Below are 13,759 nucleotides of genomic sequence, written 5' to 3'. Positions count from 1 at the left end.
GCTGTTCATGTGAGCAGCACATGGCCAAGGGGGTTTGATCTGGATCATAATAAATGTCTGAGTCTATCCAGCTTTTTCCTCAAGCAAACTTTTCTTGGTATCAGCAGCAAAGCAAAGCACCACTCTGGTCTGAGAAATGGAAAGAGATGGCAATGAATGATTTGTGTCTTGCTTCTGGTACCTGGATGCCTATATGAACCTTGGACTAAATTCTCTTCTTTGCTACACAACTGCCACTCTATTAACATCACGGTGGTGGCACAGGTGTAACTAAGGCAAGATTGGGTCCCTTTGACTTAGAACAGAGATGAGTGAACTTCTAGATCTCTTCAGCTGCTTTTCTTCCCTGGAAACCGAAGTAGAAGCTACAAATTCTCAGTTGAAGCCCTGTGACAGGCAGACTCTTACCTGGGTCACCAACATTGGTCCCACAACATTGATTTTATACATGTCCAACATATTTGCAGGAGTGGCTGGCTCCAGGGTGTTCTCTGGCATAACACCAGCTTTATTAGCAAATTCAGGCCAGATCCTCCTAGATGGGTCTCAGCTTTCTTTGCAACGGCCTGGATGCTTGCAGGGTATGTAGCTTCTGGAGAGAGTGATGATGGGATTTATTATGAGCATGGGTTGGTTTCATTCCTGATACTGTGTGAAATAAATATGGCTGAGGTTATGGTGGTTTGTGCTGAAGAGAGAGAGATGTCCTCCCTTACCAGATGAGCTCTCGGGAGATACTTGTAGAGCTGTGGCTGGTTCCTTCAAGCTATGAATAGATCACATACAAAAAACTGCATACCAAGAAAGTTAATTAGGTTACAAAGTCAAGCCCTCAGAAGGAAGATTTGCAGCTTTACAATTGTCTGCACAACCTTAATTCTGTTCCTTGGCCCATCCAGCTGTGCACTGAAGGAGGCATGCAGCCTGTGGAAAAAAGAATATGTGGTCATGTAATTAAGAACTGTATCTTGATGCAGTAGGTTGCACAAGCAATCTTAATTCTGGCAATTCCTAACTTTGAGGACCTTGATTTTTCAATCTAATTAACATTCTTTTAATGTAGATTTTCATCTGTCATTTCCTGGGTGGGGGTGTTGGGGAATGAAAAAGCTAAAAAGAAACTCTGTTAGTTGCACCTGTCACCACCCCACTTCATCCATCATGAATACAGCTTTGAATTGTGAATGCTACAGCACAGACTTCTACCACTTGTCTACAAAACTAAATACATTTGCTAGCAGCAGGAGAAGGTTGTTATACTGGAAGGGGATGAGTTGGTGTCATCACATTCAGGGAAGCCTGGGTTGCTTTCTCTCCCCCCACACGCCTGAAAGTGAGGGGCTCTTGCCACACGTGGTGTCCCCAGAGAGGGAGCTGCACTGGTGCTGTGTATCAGATCAGAGGGATGGTCAGACAGGGAGCCCAGCTGGCTCCCTTCTATCCCCTCCCCACTTCGCCCTGCTACAGCAGCTCAGGCATCTCCTGGTCATTTGGCTGTGAACCCCCACAGAGGGGAGATTTGGGGGGCTGACTCTGAAGAGGGAATTCCACCCCCGAATGCCCTGGCTGATAGCCACAAGACGTGAGTGGAAGCAGGGAACAGATTCCAGGAGTCCGACTGGGGCTGGGACATGCCACTAATGGGCAGTTCCATGGTGATTCCAGGAGCTGCAGTCAGCTGTGTCCCTTTGATCAGCAGAGGGGAGAAGCAGAGAACATGTGCTGGGCTGGTCGTAAGGGGAGAGATATAACAGGCTTGGTTTTGTCCCAAATGCTCCATTCTTTCACCAGGTGTCACTTTTGTGCCGGCAAAGGGTGCCATGGAATTTGCTAACTCACTGGTGCAGCTGGCGGTTTGCCCTGCCCATTGCCCACAGCCTGGCTCAGCCATGGTACAAAGTCAGCTTTCAGTGATAACAGACAAGCCTGGACCTAGCACCATCTCTGGGCTGCTTAACTCTCAGGCTTGGTACAATCAGGAGGAGTTTACCTTTGCTGCCTAAGCGCAAAGCCAGATTCAGGTGGGATCACTTACTCTGGAGGGCTTTGTGTTTGCTACTGCAGAAGTAACAGCTGCTGACAGCAGGGATCAGCACTGGGAGTGGCTGAACTGGGCTGGGCTCTGACTCAGATGTAAGTGGAAGAAAGAAAAACTGTGCTGGCCCAGGTCAGATATTTTTGGAGGAGGGGGACAGTTGCAGGTTTGGATGCAAGATAAGAAAGAAAAGGAATACTTGTGGCAAGATAAGAAAGGTTCCCCTGTGAAGAGAACAGAAGAGAGAAGGGTTGGAGCGAATCTGTGCAGTGGCCACACGGGGGTGTCACAGCACAGCACCTGGGCGTGCTCAGATGCACAGCCAGTAGTTTGAACTGCTGCGCCGTGTAGACATAGAACCACAAAGGGCCAGTTTCTCTGCTGGTGGAAATTGGTTGGCGTAAAAGCTCAACAGAGCTGGGCAAAAGGACTGTGAAGGAGAGTTAGAATGTAGGGCATTTGCAAGGCATTTGGAGAGAATATACCTAGCAGCAGTATCACAAGGTTCGGATGCTTTTAAGGCAAATATTTGGAAGCTAAAAGATATTGCATTATGGAACCACCAAAATATGGTCAAAACTTAGGGGAAAACATTTACAAAAAATTCAGTTTCCCCCCCATTTTTTTCAGGGTTTGAAGTAATCTTCCATTTTAAAAAATTTCATTACTTTTTCAAAAATGTTAAATTTCCTTTTTTTTCCTATCTATTTCTCTGTTTTCTCTCCCCTTCCCAGCCCCTTCTTTCCTCTTTCTCAGAAGATGCAATAAAAATGACTAATATCCAGGGTTTTTTCGTTTGTTTGTTTTCTCCCACTCTGTAACTTTTCAAAACTTCTCTAACTTTGGAAAAGTTTGCAACAGGAAAAAGCGAACTGTAGGATTCTGGATCTTTTCAAAATGCCCTCATCTTTTAAAGGATTCCAGAGTGATAAAGTCTCAGCGTTTCCTTCTTCCACTGTAACTTTTCCAAAGTTGAAAAAAGCGGAAAAGGGAAAAAAGAGAGAAAAGAAAATTGGACACCGCCCTCCCCCCCCCCCCCATCCAATCTATTCATTTAGTAGGGGGGAAATTAGAGCAAGGGGAAAACTTAAATATGAAATTTCCAACATGTGGGGGTTTTCAAAAACTGAAAGGAAAAATTTCATTTTCTTTCAAAATTTCCTATCAAAAATGACATTTTATTGTGAAAAGTTTGGTTTCCTAGGAATCCCCCACCCCTTTTTTGTTGTTGTTGGGAATATACAAATTCTGACTCCTCAGAGCGTGCCTCAGCAAGACTAAAGCCCACTGCCTTGGAACACTGATTCTGCTGTTACACACGTGTGATCCTCTTCATTTGAATGGGGTCACATGAGGGTAAGTGAGAGCCCACGTTGACCCTGGGTCTGGAAGTTAGTGATGCCTGGGAGCTCCAATCTGAACGTCACCCAAATTTGCACAGGCTCCTTAGAGCACCTCCCTGCGGGTTGTGCAGCGGTTGGTACCTGATCCCAGTTTGCCAGGGTGCTGCAGAATACCACAATAAACAGATATGTCCTTGGGGAGTGATGTGGAATGAGTCAGTATTTTGGACTTTAATGGGGGTGAGTTAATAAAACAACAGGGATTAAGGCTACAGAATCCTGGCCATGGGAGCCAGAGTTGCTTAAGAGCAGAGGGTGGGGGAGCAGCATCTGAGTGGCAGGGTCTGGAGGTGCTGGGATTGGCAGAGGACAGAATGTCTCTGGGGTGTGAGGAGTCATGAGAGCAGATTGGCAGTAGCATGTACCCACTCTGCACAAGGCTGTGAGGAGTCATGAGAGCAGATTGGCAGTAGCATGTACCCACTCTGCACAAGGCGCAGGGCAGTGGAAAATCAGGCCCAACGTAGAGTTGGGTAAAAGTGGAGTCAGCCCAAATCTGACCTTCTGTTGCAACAGGCGAGGTTCCCAGATTTAACAGAACCAGGGTTTCTGGGGTGGAAGGGAATATACAACTGCAGGCATTGTGGAAGACAGGGCTAGGCTGCCCTACATGCCCTTCGCTGCCCCATAGCCCCATGTGCAGGGTGCATGCTGGGGTGTGTGGAGGAGCCAGAGGTGAGCTGGGGGAGAAGGAGCAAGCAGCAGCACTGTCATCCATCAGGCAGTGCAGGAGGCCTGCTGGCTGCCTATGTTGCTGCATGGGCTGGTTCATCCCTGGACTAGGAGGGTACAAATGTGGCATAAAACCATCTTCCCCCACCCCTGCCCCCTTCAGTAGATCTGTGAGGTTTATATTAGTCCACAGCAAAAAACAGCACCCTGCACCTCCGGCCTTGTCTAGGTATGAGAGGTCAGTCAACTGAATTGTCCTCTAGTGAGTAGGAAATGCCTTTGCACCCACACACAAATCTAGTGCAATCGGTGTTTCACTGGCCATCAGTCATGTCAGTGTCTCCAATAGTTTGCAGGGGTCACCTTCAGCTGATACTAGCTCAATCAGCAGAGTTCACGTGAACACATCTCCCTATCAAGATAATGCTATTGATGCAAATAGCGCCCCCACTGCACACCGTGTACCAGTCATGGCAGAAGTAGCCTGTCTGGTCACCTTTGTGCACCCTACTGCGGAGGGGTTATCTTGCCTGGAAGCCCCTTACCCATACGAACAGCCAAGGCAGAGCTCACTTGCAAGTCATTTTCCAAGTGAAAAGAAAAGGAGTACTTGTGGCACCTTAGAGACTAACCAATTTATTTGAGCATAAGCTTTCGTGAGCTCACGAAAGCTCATGCTCAAATAAATTGGTCATGCTCAAATAAATTGGTTAGTCTCTAAGGTGCCACAAGTACTCCTTTTCTTTTTGCGAATACAGACTAACACGGCTGTTACTCTGAAATTTTCCAAGTGAGCTCCTTCTCAACTCCACCTAGACCTAGAGAGTGACACCTGCTGTGGACAGAGCACCGGACTGCGACTCAGGAGATGTGGGTTCTATCCCCAGCTCTGCCACTGGCCTGCTGTGTGAACTTGTGCCCCTCTCTGTGCCTCAGTTTCCTCCACTGTAACAGGGAGACAGATCTTGACCCGCCTTTATAAAGCCCTTTGAGATCCACTAATGAGAAAAGCTAGCTGTCACAGAGTCACCAGGCAATGCTCTGGAACTACTCCCTATGAAGTCCGTCAGAACTCTGGGGGAGCCTCCTCTCTTTGAGCATACTGTCGTCAAGGCAAGAAGCTTACACAGCTTCAACCTTCCTGGGTTTGACCTCAGAGCATTCAGCCTCCCCTTCCACACCGTGTGCTTTCCTCAGCGAGTCCACCCGGGCAGGGCTCCAGAGGAAGCCAAAGGGCACGGCACACCAACTCCACAGTCAGCAGTGACTCAGCCAGCTGGTAAAACAGAAGGTTTATTAGTTGAGAGGTACACAGCACAGAACAGAACTTGTTAGCACAGAAATCAGTGACTCTTAGCCAAGTCCATCTTGGGGAGTCCTGGGCCTGACGCCCTGGACTCTCCTTCTTCCAGTGCCCCACAGCAGAGTGCCCCGACCTCTGTCCTTCCCCGCTTTGCTCCTCCGCCTGCTCTTTGTCCTGCTTCCTGGGCAAAAAGTGTCACCTGATCACATCCCCCTCCTGGGTCTCAAGTTACAAAAGGCACTGGCCATAGCCTATGTGCAAATAACAGGGCAGAGGGCCTCAGCAAAAATCTCACACCCAATCCCCACCACCGAAGCGTTGGTGCAGCACACAGGGAAACAGGTCCACACAGTATTAGTACAGGACAGTAAGACTCACGTGCAACATGACAAGATGAATAAACCTCATTCGTCACACTAACGACTGTCATGCATGTCTCTGGGGTGAGGAGAACACGTAGTCCTGGCAGGGCACCTGCTGCAGGAAAGCCAAAGCCATCCCCACAGTGTCTGAGCAGCTCCCTACTGTGGACATTGCATAGCAGAGCTGGTGGAGGGGAAGGACCTCAGAAATGTGTCTACAGTAACCAAAATCCACTGTGGCAGGCTGGGTGTGACCCGCACGACACAGATCCATTCCACATAGAACCGGTCCAGCTTCTCAGCCAAGATCCCAACACATGAGCTCTGGGAGGACAGATCTGCTGTCAAAGGGAGGATGACCTTACCCCCGTCCTAGCTCAGGACTTGGTCCCATCCAGCCAGGCGTTGTTTCTGGACACAGGTATGGAGGCCCCAGTGGTGCAAGTAGGGTGATCCGGTCCAGTCCGCCGTTCCAGTAAGCTATTTATAGCTGGTACGGTGTACTGGAAAGGCACAGGAAGAGCAGAACGTGGGGCTGCCCTCCTTCGGCATGGCTGTACCGCCCACAGGCCTTCCATGCAGCTGTGTACCTTCGTCTCCTGTTCAGAGTCTGTACAGCAGCCCCAGCAGAGGACAGGCCTGGGGGTGGTACAGCCGTGCCGGAGGAGCTGCCAGCATGGGACCGCCTGGTGGCCTTACATTCTGCTCCTTTTGCTGCTTCGGTTCCCAGGAGAGCCCTAAACTACAGGGCTCTCCTGGGAACCACAGTGGCAAATGGAGCAGAACATGCAACTCCTCCGGCACGGCTGTACCGCCTCCAGCCCTTCCACGCAGCTGCATGCCTGCGTCTCCTGGCCGGGGTCTATACAGCAGCCACGCTGGAGGACAGGGCTGGGGGTGGGGCTGGGCTGGAGGAGGTACAGCTGCGCCAGAGGATCTGTCGGCATGGGGAGGGGAGGGAGAGAGTGCGGGGCCTGGGCTGGGGTCGGGGTGGGGTCACGTGAGGAGTCATGGGGGGCGGGGGTCACGTGTCACCTCCTTTTAGCTGGTGCAGCATACCGGTAAGAAATAAATTCTACTTGCACCACTGGGAGACCCCAGGGGTTGGGTTCATTTTTTCAGAGGCTGAGTGCTAGGGTGGCCTTTCCTGCTCAGGTATGTTCCTTTGGGGCAGGGTGAGGGTCTTTAATATTTACACAGCAAGCGTAGAAGAAAGTTGGGATCACTGGAACTTTTGTTTTCTCTACAATCCATGGTCCTGCCTGTCCGATCCTCTGCCAAGAACCCTCCTCCCACTGCTGGGTTTGTTTGGTTTGTTTCTGTAGATTTCTAGGGTGTGCCTGCCGGTGGGATTAATCCCAACTCCCTAAGTGTATGGGAAGGCTCTGAGTCCAGTGACCTTTGGGTGAAGCCCAGTAGTTCTCCAGTTGCATCTAGACTATGAACCGCCGACAGTACTTGGAGTGACAGCCTGTCAGAGAAAGCTGAAATAGGAACGCTCTAAAAAGTCCTCATTCCTGAGCCAATTACTCCTCTCCCAGCCACCCCCTCACCTCAGAGAAGAGAAAACCCTGACAGCTTCCTTCTACACTCCCTGCACATCAGCCACCCTCCGAGACCAGGATGCTGGGGGACCAGCTGGGGAAGCGATTTCCAAAGCTGGGGATCCCCCACTGAAGATTCTCTGATCCCAGGGCCAGCCTTTTTAAGAGAGAGGCTCTCCAGCTCCGGTGTCTCTGATGGCCCCAGCTGCAGAAATAGGGCACGCAGAGAGGGTTTCTCCAGCTGGCAGGGCACAGATCACTTAGGACTTCAGGGGTTAAATAAATTAATAGTTAAATCACTTTAAACGTCCCTGAATGTTGGTGACTGGGAGTTTTCAGCTGCAGGAGAAAGTAGCTCTTCAGCATAAGACAATAGTTTGCATTTATGTAGCCCTTTTATCTAATGATTGCAAAGTGCTTTAGCCATGATAGGTGTCAGAGGGTTTCCCTTGATCCTCTCCCCTGGTTCTTGTCACACAGACAGAAAGCAGAAGACCAGAAGTCTGAAGTGCAGGCAATGCAATGTTTATTGGGGTTAGTTCCAAGCAAACATATTCATAGCTCTAAACACCGGCAGAGTCTATTTCCTAGTGTTCCATTCCCAGCTCTGATGCTGCAGAGCGATTACCCCGTGTCCCCCTTCCCAGCTCTGACGCCACAGAGCCTTGCCTGTGTCTCTGTTCCCCCTTCCCTAGTCCCTATTCCCCCTTCCCTATGCCCACCTCCTCCTTCTTAGCAGGCGCAAATATACCTGCAGAGCACACTCCTACTCACACCCCTTACAACTTATGGTCATGTTCCATTTTGGAGGGTTGTGAGTTGGGGTCTTTGTCCCACCTTTTTTGTACCGCATGGGAGGCGTAAGGAGTGAGGTTGTGCTCTGGCCAAGGCCAGGCCTTTCTTTGGCTTTTAGTGTTTCTTATGCCTCCCCCCATTCCCCCTTGCCCCTCCTAACTAGTTGCTTGACCTTGCCTTGAGATAAGAAGTTAAGGAAGTCTTCAAGTGTTCACTCATATATTATATTCCCACCATGCCCAGTAACACTTTAGCTCTATCCCTTATGTTTTTTAATTGTACTAAAAGCCCCATTTGGTTGTGGACAATGCAACACACAGTGTCTTTTGTTCTTTGTTTACACATATTAGTAAAAATGTATATATATCCAAAACCAAACAGGCAAGCAGAGCTCAAAGTACTATCTCAGGCAAAACTACAGGTCTGGAGCCTACATTTACACTAATACTCCTAACAATAGGTAATTAGTCCTCAGAATTCCCCTTGGAGATACCGAAGGTCAAGTTTGTATAAGTAGGGGCACAGCGAGCAGATCGAGGGACGTGATCATTCCCCTCTATTCGACATTGGTGAGGCCTCATCTGGAGTACTGTGTCCCGTTTTGGGCCCCACACTTCAAGAAGGATGTGGATAAATTGGAGAGAGTCCAGCGAAGGGCAACAAAAATGATTAGGGGTCTGGAACACATGACTTATGAGGAGAGGCTGAGGGAGCTGGGATTGTTTAGTCTGCAGAAGAGAAGAATGAGGGGGGATTTGATAGCTGCTTTCAACTACCTGAAAGGGGGTTCCAAAGAGGATGGCTCTAGACTGTTCTCAATGGTAGCAGATGACAGAACGAGGAGTAATGGTCTCAAGTTGCAGTGGGGGAGGTTTAGATTGGATATTAGGAAAAACTTTTTCACTAAGAGGGTGGTGAAACACTGGAATGCGTTATCTAGGGAGGTGGTAGAATCTCCTTCCTTAGAGGTTTTTAAGGTCAGGCTTGACAAAGCCCTGGCTGGGATGATTTAACTGGGAATTGGTCCTGCTTCGAGCAGGGGGTTGGACTAGATGACCTTCAGGGGTCCCTTCCAACCCTGATATTCTATGATTCTATGAAGTCTAAATGTGAAAGTATTCCTAGTTTTACTGGTATAGTTATAGCACTATAGCCCCCGGGTGGGTGCACTCATTCTGGAATAAGCCTGGCTTTTTCTGGGTTAGCCCAAACCCCTTCTCCAGCAACACAGGTTAAACTGAAAAAGCCACTCTCCTACAAGATTTAGAGTGTCCACACTGTAACTATAACTGTATCGGTTTAAACTCAGGTTATTCTAGTATAACTCTCCTACATAGACAATCCTTAAATGTTATTGCCATCTTACAGAGGGCAAAGAAAGGCAGGAGAGAATGAGTAACCTTGCCCCAGGCCCCACAGAACCCAGGAGTCCTGACTCCCAGTGAGGTGCTCTAAGCGCTTGAGGGCAGTGGCTTTATGGAACCCAAATGCAAATATCAAAGGTTTGGCTTTCAAGAAGTGCCAAACACATCAGCTGCCAGTCCAAAGCTCCTGTGAACTCTCTGATGTCTCCCCTCCCTACCAGTCCCACCTGGGAAAGGCCTTTGGAATGCCCTAACCCACAACCCCTAGCGAGCTCTCCGCATCCAGTCACCTCCCCACTCCTCCCCCTCTTCAAACAGCTCAGCCCCTGTTCCCCAATACTCTGCCAGCTGTGGAGATAAGAATGCAGGGGTACCAAGCTCTGGGAGCAGGGTGGGAGGGCTCAGCTGAACCTGAACTAAGGTTCCAGTTTGGGCATGGGTGAAGTTTTTTCTCAGGGTTTTCTCAGACGACTGGGTCATCTCTAAGGTTTGATTGGACTGCTCTATAGCATCAGCTGGGACTGGGAGCATGGTTTGTGTCTGACTAGAACAACAAGAGGGAGGGGATTTATTGCTGGTCACCCCCCTTGTGGAAGGCTGAATCTAGGTCTGGGCCAGTCTTTCAGGGTTTGGCTCACGATGAATTTGCGAATGGAGCACTGCAGGCTGGGTTTGAATGAAACCCTGTGGACTCAGCTGGAGGTTTCAGTTCACTGAACTCTACGGGAAGCCCTGTAAGACCCCAGGGGTCTAGATCCCAGGCCAGCAGCGCTGCCAGCATCTCCAGGTTGCCACATCTTGTGCTCCATGGCCTACTGTGAACAGACCATAGGAAGTCCTGCCTCAGAGGTCTGGCAGGCAGCAGCCTAACCTATATAAAGAGTCCAGACAACACTGTGGGTCTTCTGTAGCTGCCAAGACCATTTCTGCTCCTTGCTTCTGAACTCCTCCTAGCTTTGACCTTAGCTTGACTTGAACTTTACCTCCTGACCCGGACCCTGGAATCTGATTCGGACTCTGATCTTTGATATCAAACAGAGCCTGGAACCTGACTATAAATTCCTCTACCACTCCCAGCCACGGGTTTGCCCCTCCTCTGATCCATGGTCATGACTGTCCTTGTTGGAATCCTGACATGCTTCATGGCTGGGAGACCCCGGACTTTGCACTGGTTCAGTGTGGGAATCACCAAATGAAATTCCACAGACCTGGGTTCTGCAGGAAGTCAGGCTAGAGGATCATAATGATCCCTTTTGGCCTTACCTTCAGAATCTATGCCTCATGGGAGTGCAGGAGGCAGTCATGGGAGGGGCATGGATGGAGTCTGTCCAGAGTTGGCAGGATGAAGCCATTTAAACAGCCTTAGCCCACATCTATAAATTTATGAAGAACTTGGTCAGAGCCGACACATCAATCCCAAAGCAAAGCCTGAGAGTGTCAGGTTCAAAGTGAATCTCTTGCCCAGCATGCAGGATTCCAGTATCAGTCTCACAAATGCCATATGAAGAGAGAAAAGGTAACGCTGTCAATTAATCACAATTAACTCTAGCTCTTAACTCAAAACAAATTAACCTGATTAAAAAAATTAATCAGGATTAATTGCCGTTTTAATCGCACTGTTCAACAATAATAGAATATCACTTGACAGTTATCATCAATATTTTTGGATGTTTTTCTACATTTTCAAATATGGTGGAATGGTAGTGGAAGCATGAAGGGGCCTACAAATGCTTAGCATATCTGGCACAAAAATACCTTGCAACACTGGCTACAACAGTGCCATGTGAACGAACGCCTGTTCTCACTTTCAGGTGACCCTGTAAATAAAAAGTGGACAGCATTAGCTCGTAAATGTAAACAAACTTGTGTGTCTTAGTGAACAAGAAGTAGGACTGAGTGGATTTGTAGGCTCTATGCTATGGCCATGAGGCAGGCGGGTGGCCTGGGCGAGGTGAGGACCTCCTGTCCCAGCCTGAGGCAGCAGTGCTTTCTCATCCCCTTTTCCCGCCCAGAGCAGCAGGCAGCTGCTGCGGGAACACACGGGGGAGGCTCTGGGGACGCTGGGCAGCTTGGCGTGGCTGGCAGGGGAAAGAGATGAGGCTCCCTACTCGGACTGCTGTTGGCCCCCGTGGCTTTGCCCTCGGTCAGCTGAGGCGGGCCAGGCTGCGGATGTGACTCAGGCTTGAGCAGCATGGCCGTGCTTCCCTGGCGAGGCATGAAGGAAGCCAAGACCTTTGCACAGTCAATGGGGAAGTTGGTGGGGAAGCAAACTTACAGCTGCAGTGGCTCATCTGTTTCTCCCTTCCCACTTGGGCAGAGCCAGGATGGGAGCCATACGGGTCCTGCTGAAGGTTTTTTTGGTGGGTTTGAGGATTTAGCTCAAGTCCCTGGCGTGGCTGCTCGCACAGGGGTTTTTGTGGCGCAGCCCCCCACACTCCTCCTGCCACCAGGTCGACCCACTGAAGCGGAGAGGAACGGCTTTGAGGCATCAAAATGAGGACTTCAAGGAGGATGCCCTCAGCACCGTCCCTGGGTAACTGAAACCACTATCCTTTTACTTAACAGCAAAATGCACTGACCTATTGCGCCACAGAGACATCCAAGCTCTGCTCCTCTCCCAGGGTTGCTGCCTAGCAGCCTGTGCCACTTCCAGCACAAGAGGTGGCAAGGCGCTAACCTGGAGCCAGGGAGAATGGGTGCTAGACAGAAACAATTGGTAGAGTGGCACAGCAAAAGCGTGCTGGGTCCATAACCCAGAGGTCAGTGGATCGAAACCATCCTCTGCTAGCTTTGGGCCTTCTTCTTTTTACTCTGGGCCTTAAAGTGAGGCAGCGGCAAGCAGAATGCCAAGAGCCTAGGCCCTGAGGCAGCAGACAGCTGAGGACCTGGCCTGCCTGGGAGCTCCCTGGCTCCTCTGGCTGCCTGGGCTGAAGGCAAGAGGCAGGCCTGCGCAAAGTGAGGGCCTCCTGTCCCGGCCTGAGGCAGCAGTGCTTCCTCGCCCCTTTTCCCACCCACACTGGCAGGCAGCTGTGATGAGGGAGCACATGAGGGAGGCTCTCAAGATGCTAGGCAGCTCTGTGTGGCTGTCAGGGGAAAGAGCCGAGACTCCCAACTCGAACTGCCGTTGGCCTGCGTAGCTCTGTGCTCCGGCAGCCAGGGTGGGCCAGGCTGCAGGCTTGGGCAGCATGGCTGCGCTTCCCTGGCGAGGCATGAAGCAAGCCAAGACCTTTACACAACCAATGGGGAAGATGGTGGGGAGGCAGGCTGGGTGCCAAACCAAAGCAGCCAGCAGAGTGGTGCAGTGTTAGAGTGTTGGGCCCATAACCCAGAGGTGGATTGATGGAAACCATTCTTCAGTAGCCCCGGGCTTGCTTCTTTTGACTCTGGGCCTTCAAGCGAGGTGGTGGTCAGCAGAGAGCCAAGAGCCTAGGCCAGGGGTGGCCAAACTTACTGACCCTCCTAGCCGCATACGACAATCTTCAGAAGTTCAAGAGCCAGGGCACAGCTACCAGGGCTCATGGCTTCAGCCTTACGGGGAGAGGGGATCTTGGGGATTTAGCTCTGTAGGAAGTGCTTGCCAGGGCTTGGAGCTGAAGCCCAGCTCCTGCTGAAGGCCTGAGCCTGGGCAGGCATGCCCCATAGGACTGAAGTTCTGAGACCCCTGTCTCTGCTTGGCAGAAGCCATTGGCGACATATGGGGGGAGGGGAGGAGGGCATGGGATCACCTGTCTCCCTGAGATTTTTGCTGGCCCCGCTTGGTCACATGGTGCTGCCAGACCCCATCCCTGCATGGCAGCTGCTGGAGCCAGCAATCTGGGAGTTGCTGCTGTTGTAGTGGTAGAATTTTATGTTTGTATTTTATATAATTTAGAATAAAGAATAATAATGTAGCCAGTATTAAATGTATTGGTGTATGATTTGATCATATCCTGCCAGCCACCCTTTTTGAATAGCAGAAAGGAATGGCCTAATGGGCCATTGGTAAAAATGCATCAGCCAGAATCTGTATCTGAGCTGATTTCAAGGCAGTAACAGACCCTTTAGGGTCACCACTTTGTTGTAGGTTTAGCATTTTAAAATAAGTAAAAAAAATGCAATGATTGTTTTCTCTTGCATTGCAATTTGATGTTCCCGTTCAAATGCTCTCTGTAAATCAATTCTGTGTTCTGTGTGAATGAGGAATGTGTGTGTTAAGAAATAAGTATGAAGGCCATCACCGAACCAAATGTTCTAGGGAGGAACCAAGGACAGATGCGAGGGCACCAGAAAATTACAACACGC

This window comes from Lepidochelys kempii, chromosome 12 (genome assembly GCF_965140285.1).
Source record: "Lepidochelys kempii isolate rLepKem1 chromosome 12, rLepKem1.hap1, whole genome shotgun sequence".
NCBI classification, from domain to species: Eukaryota; Metazoa; Chordata; order Testudines; family Cheloniidae; genus Lepidochelys; species Lepidochelys kempii.
This window is presented reverse-complemented; position numbering follows the sequence as displayed.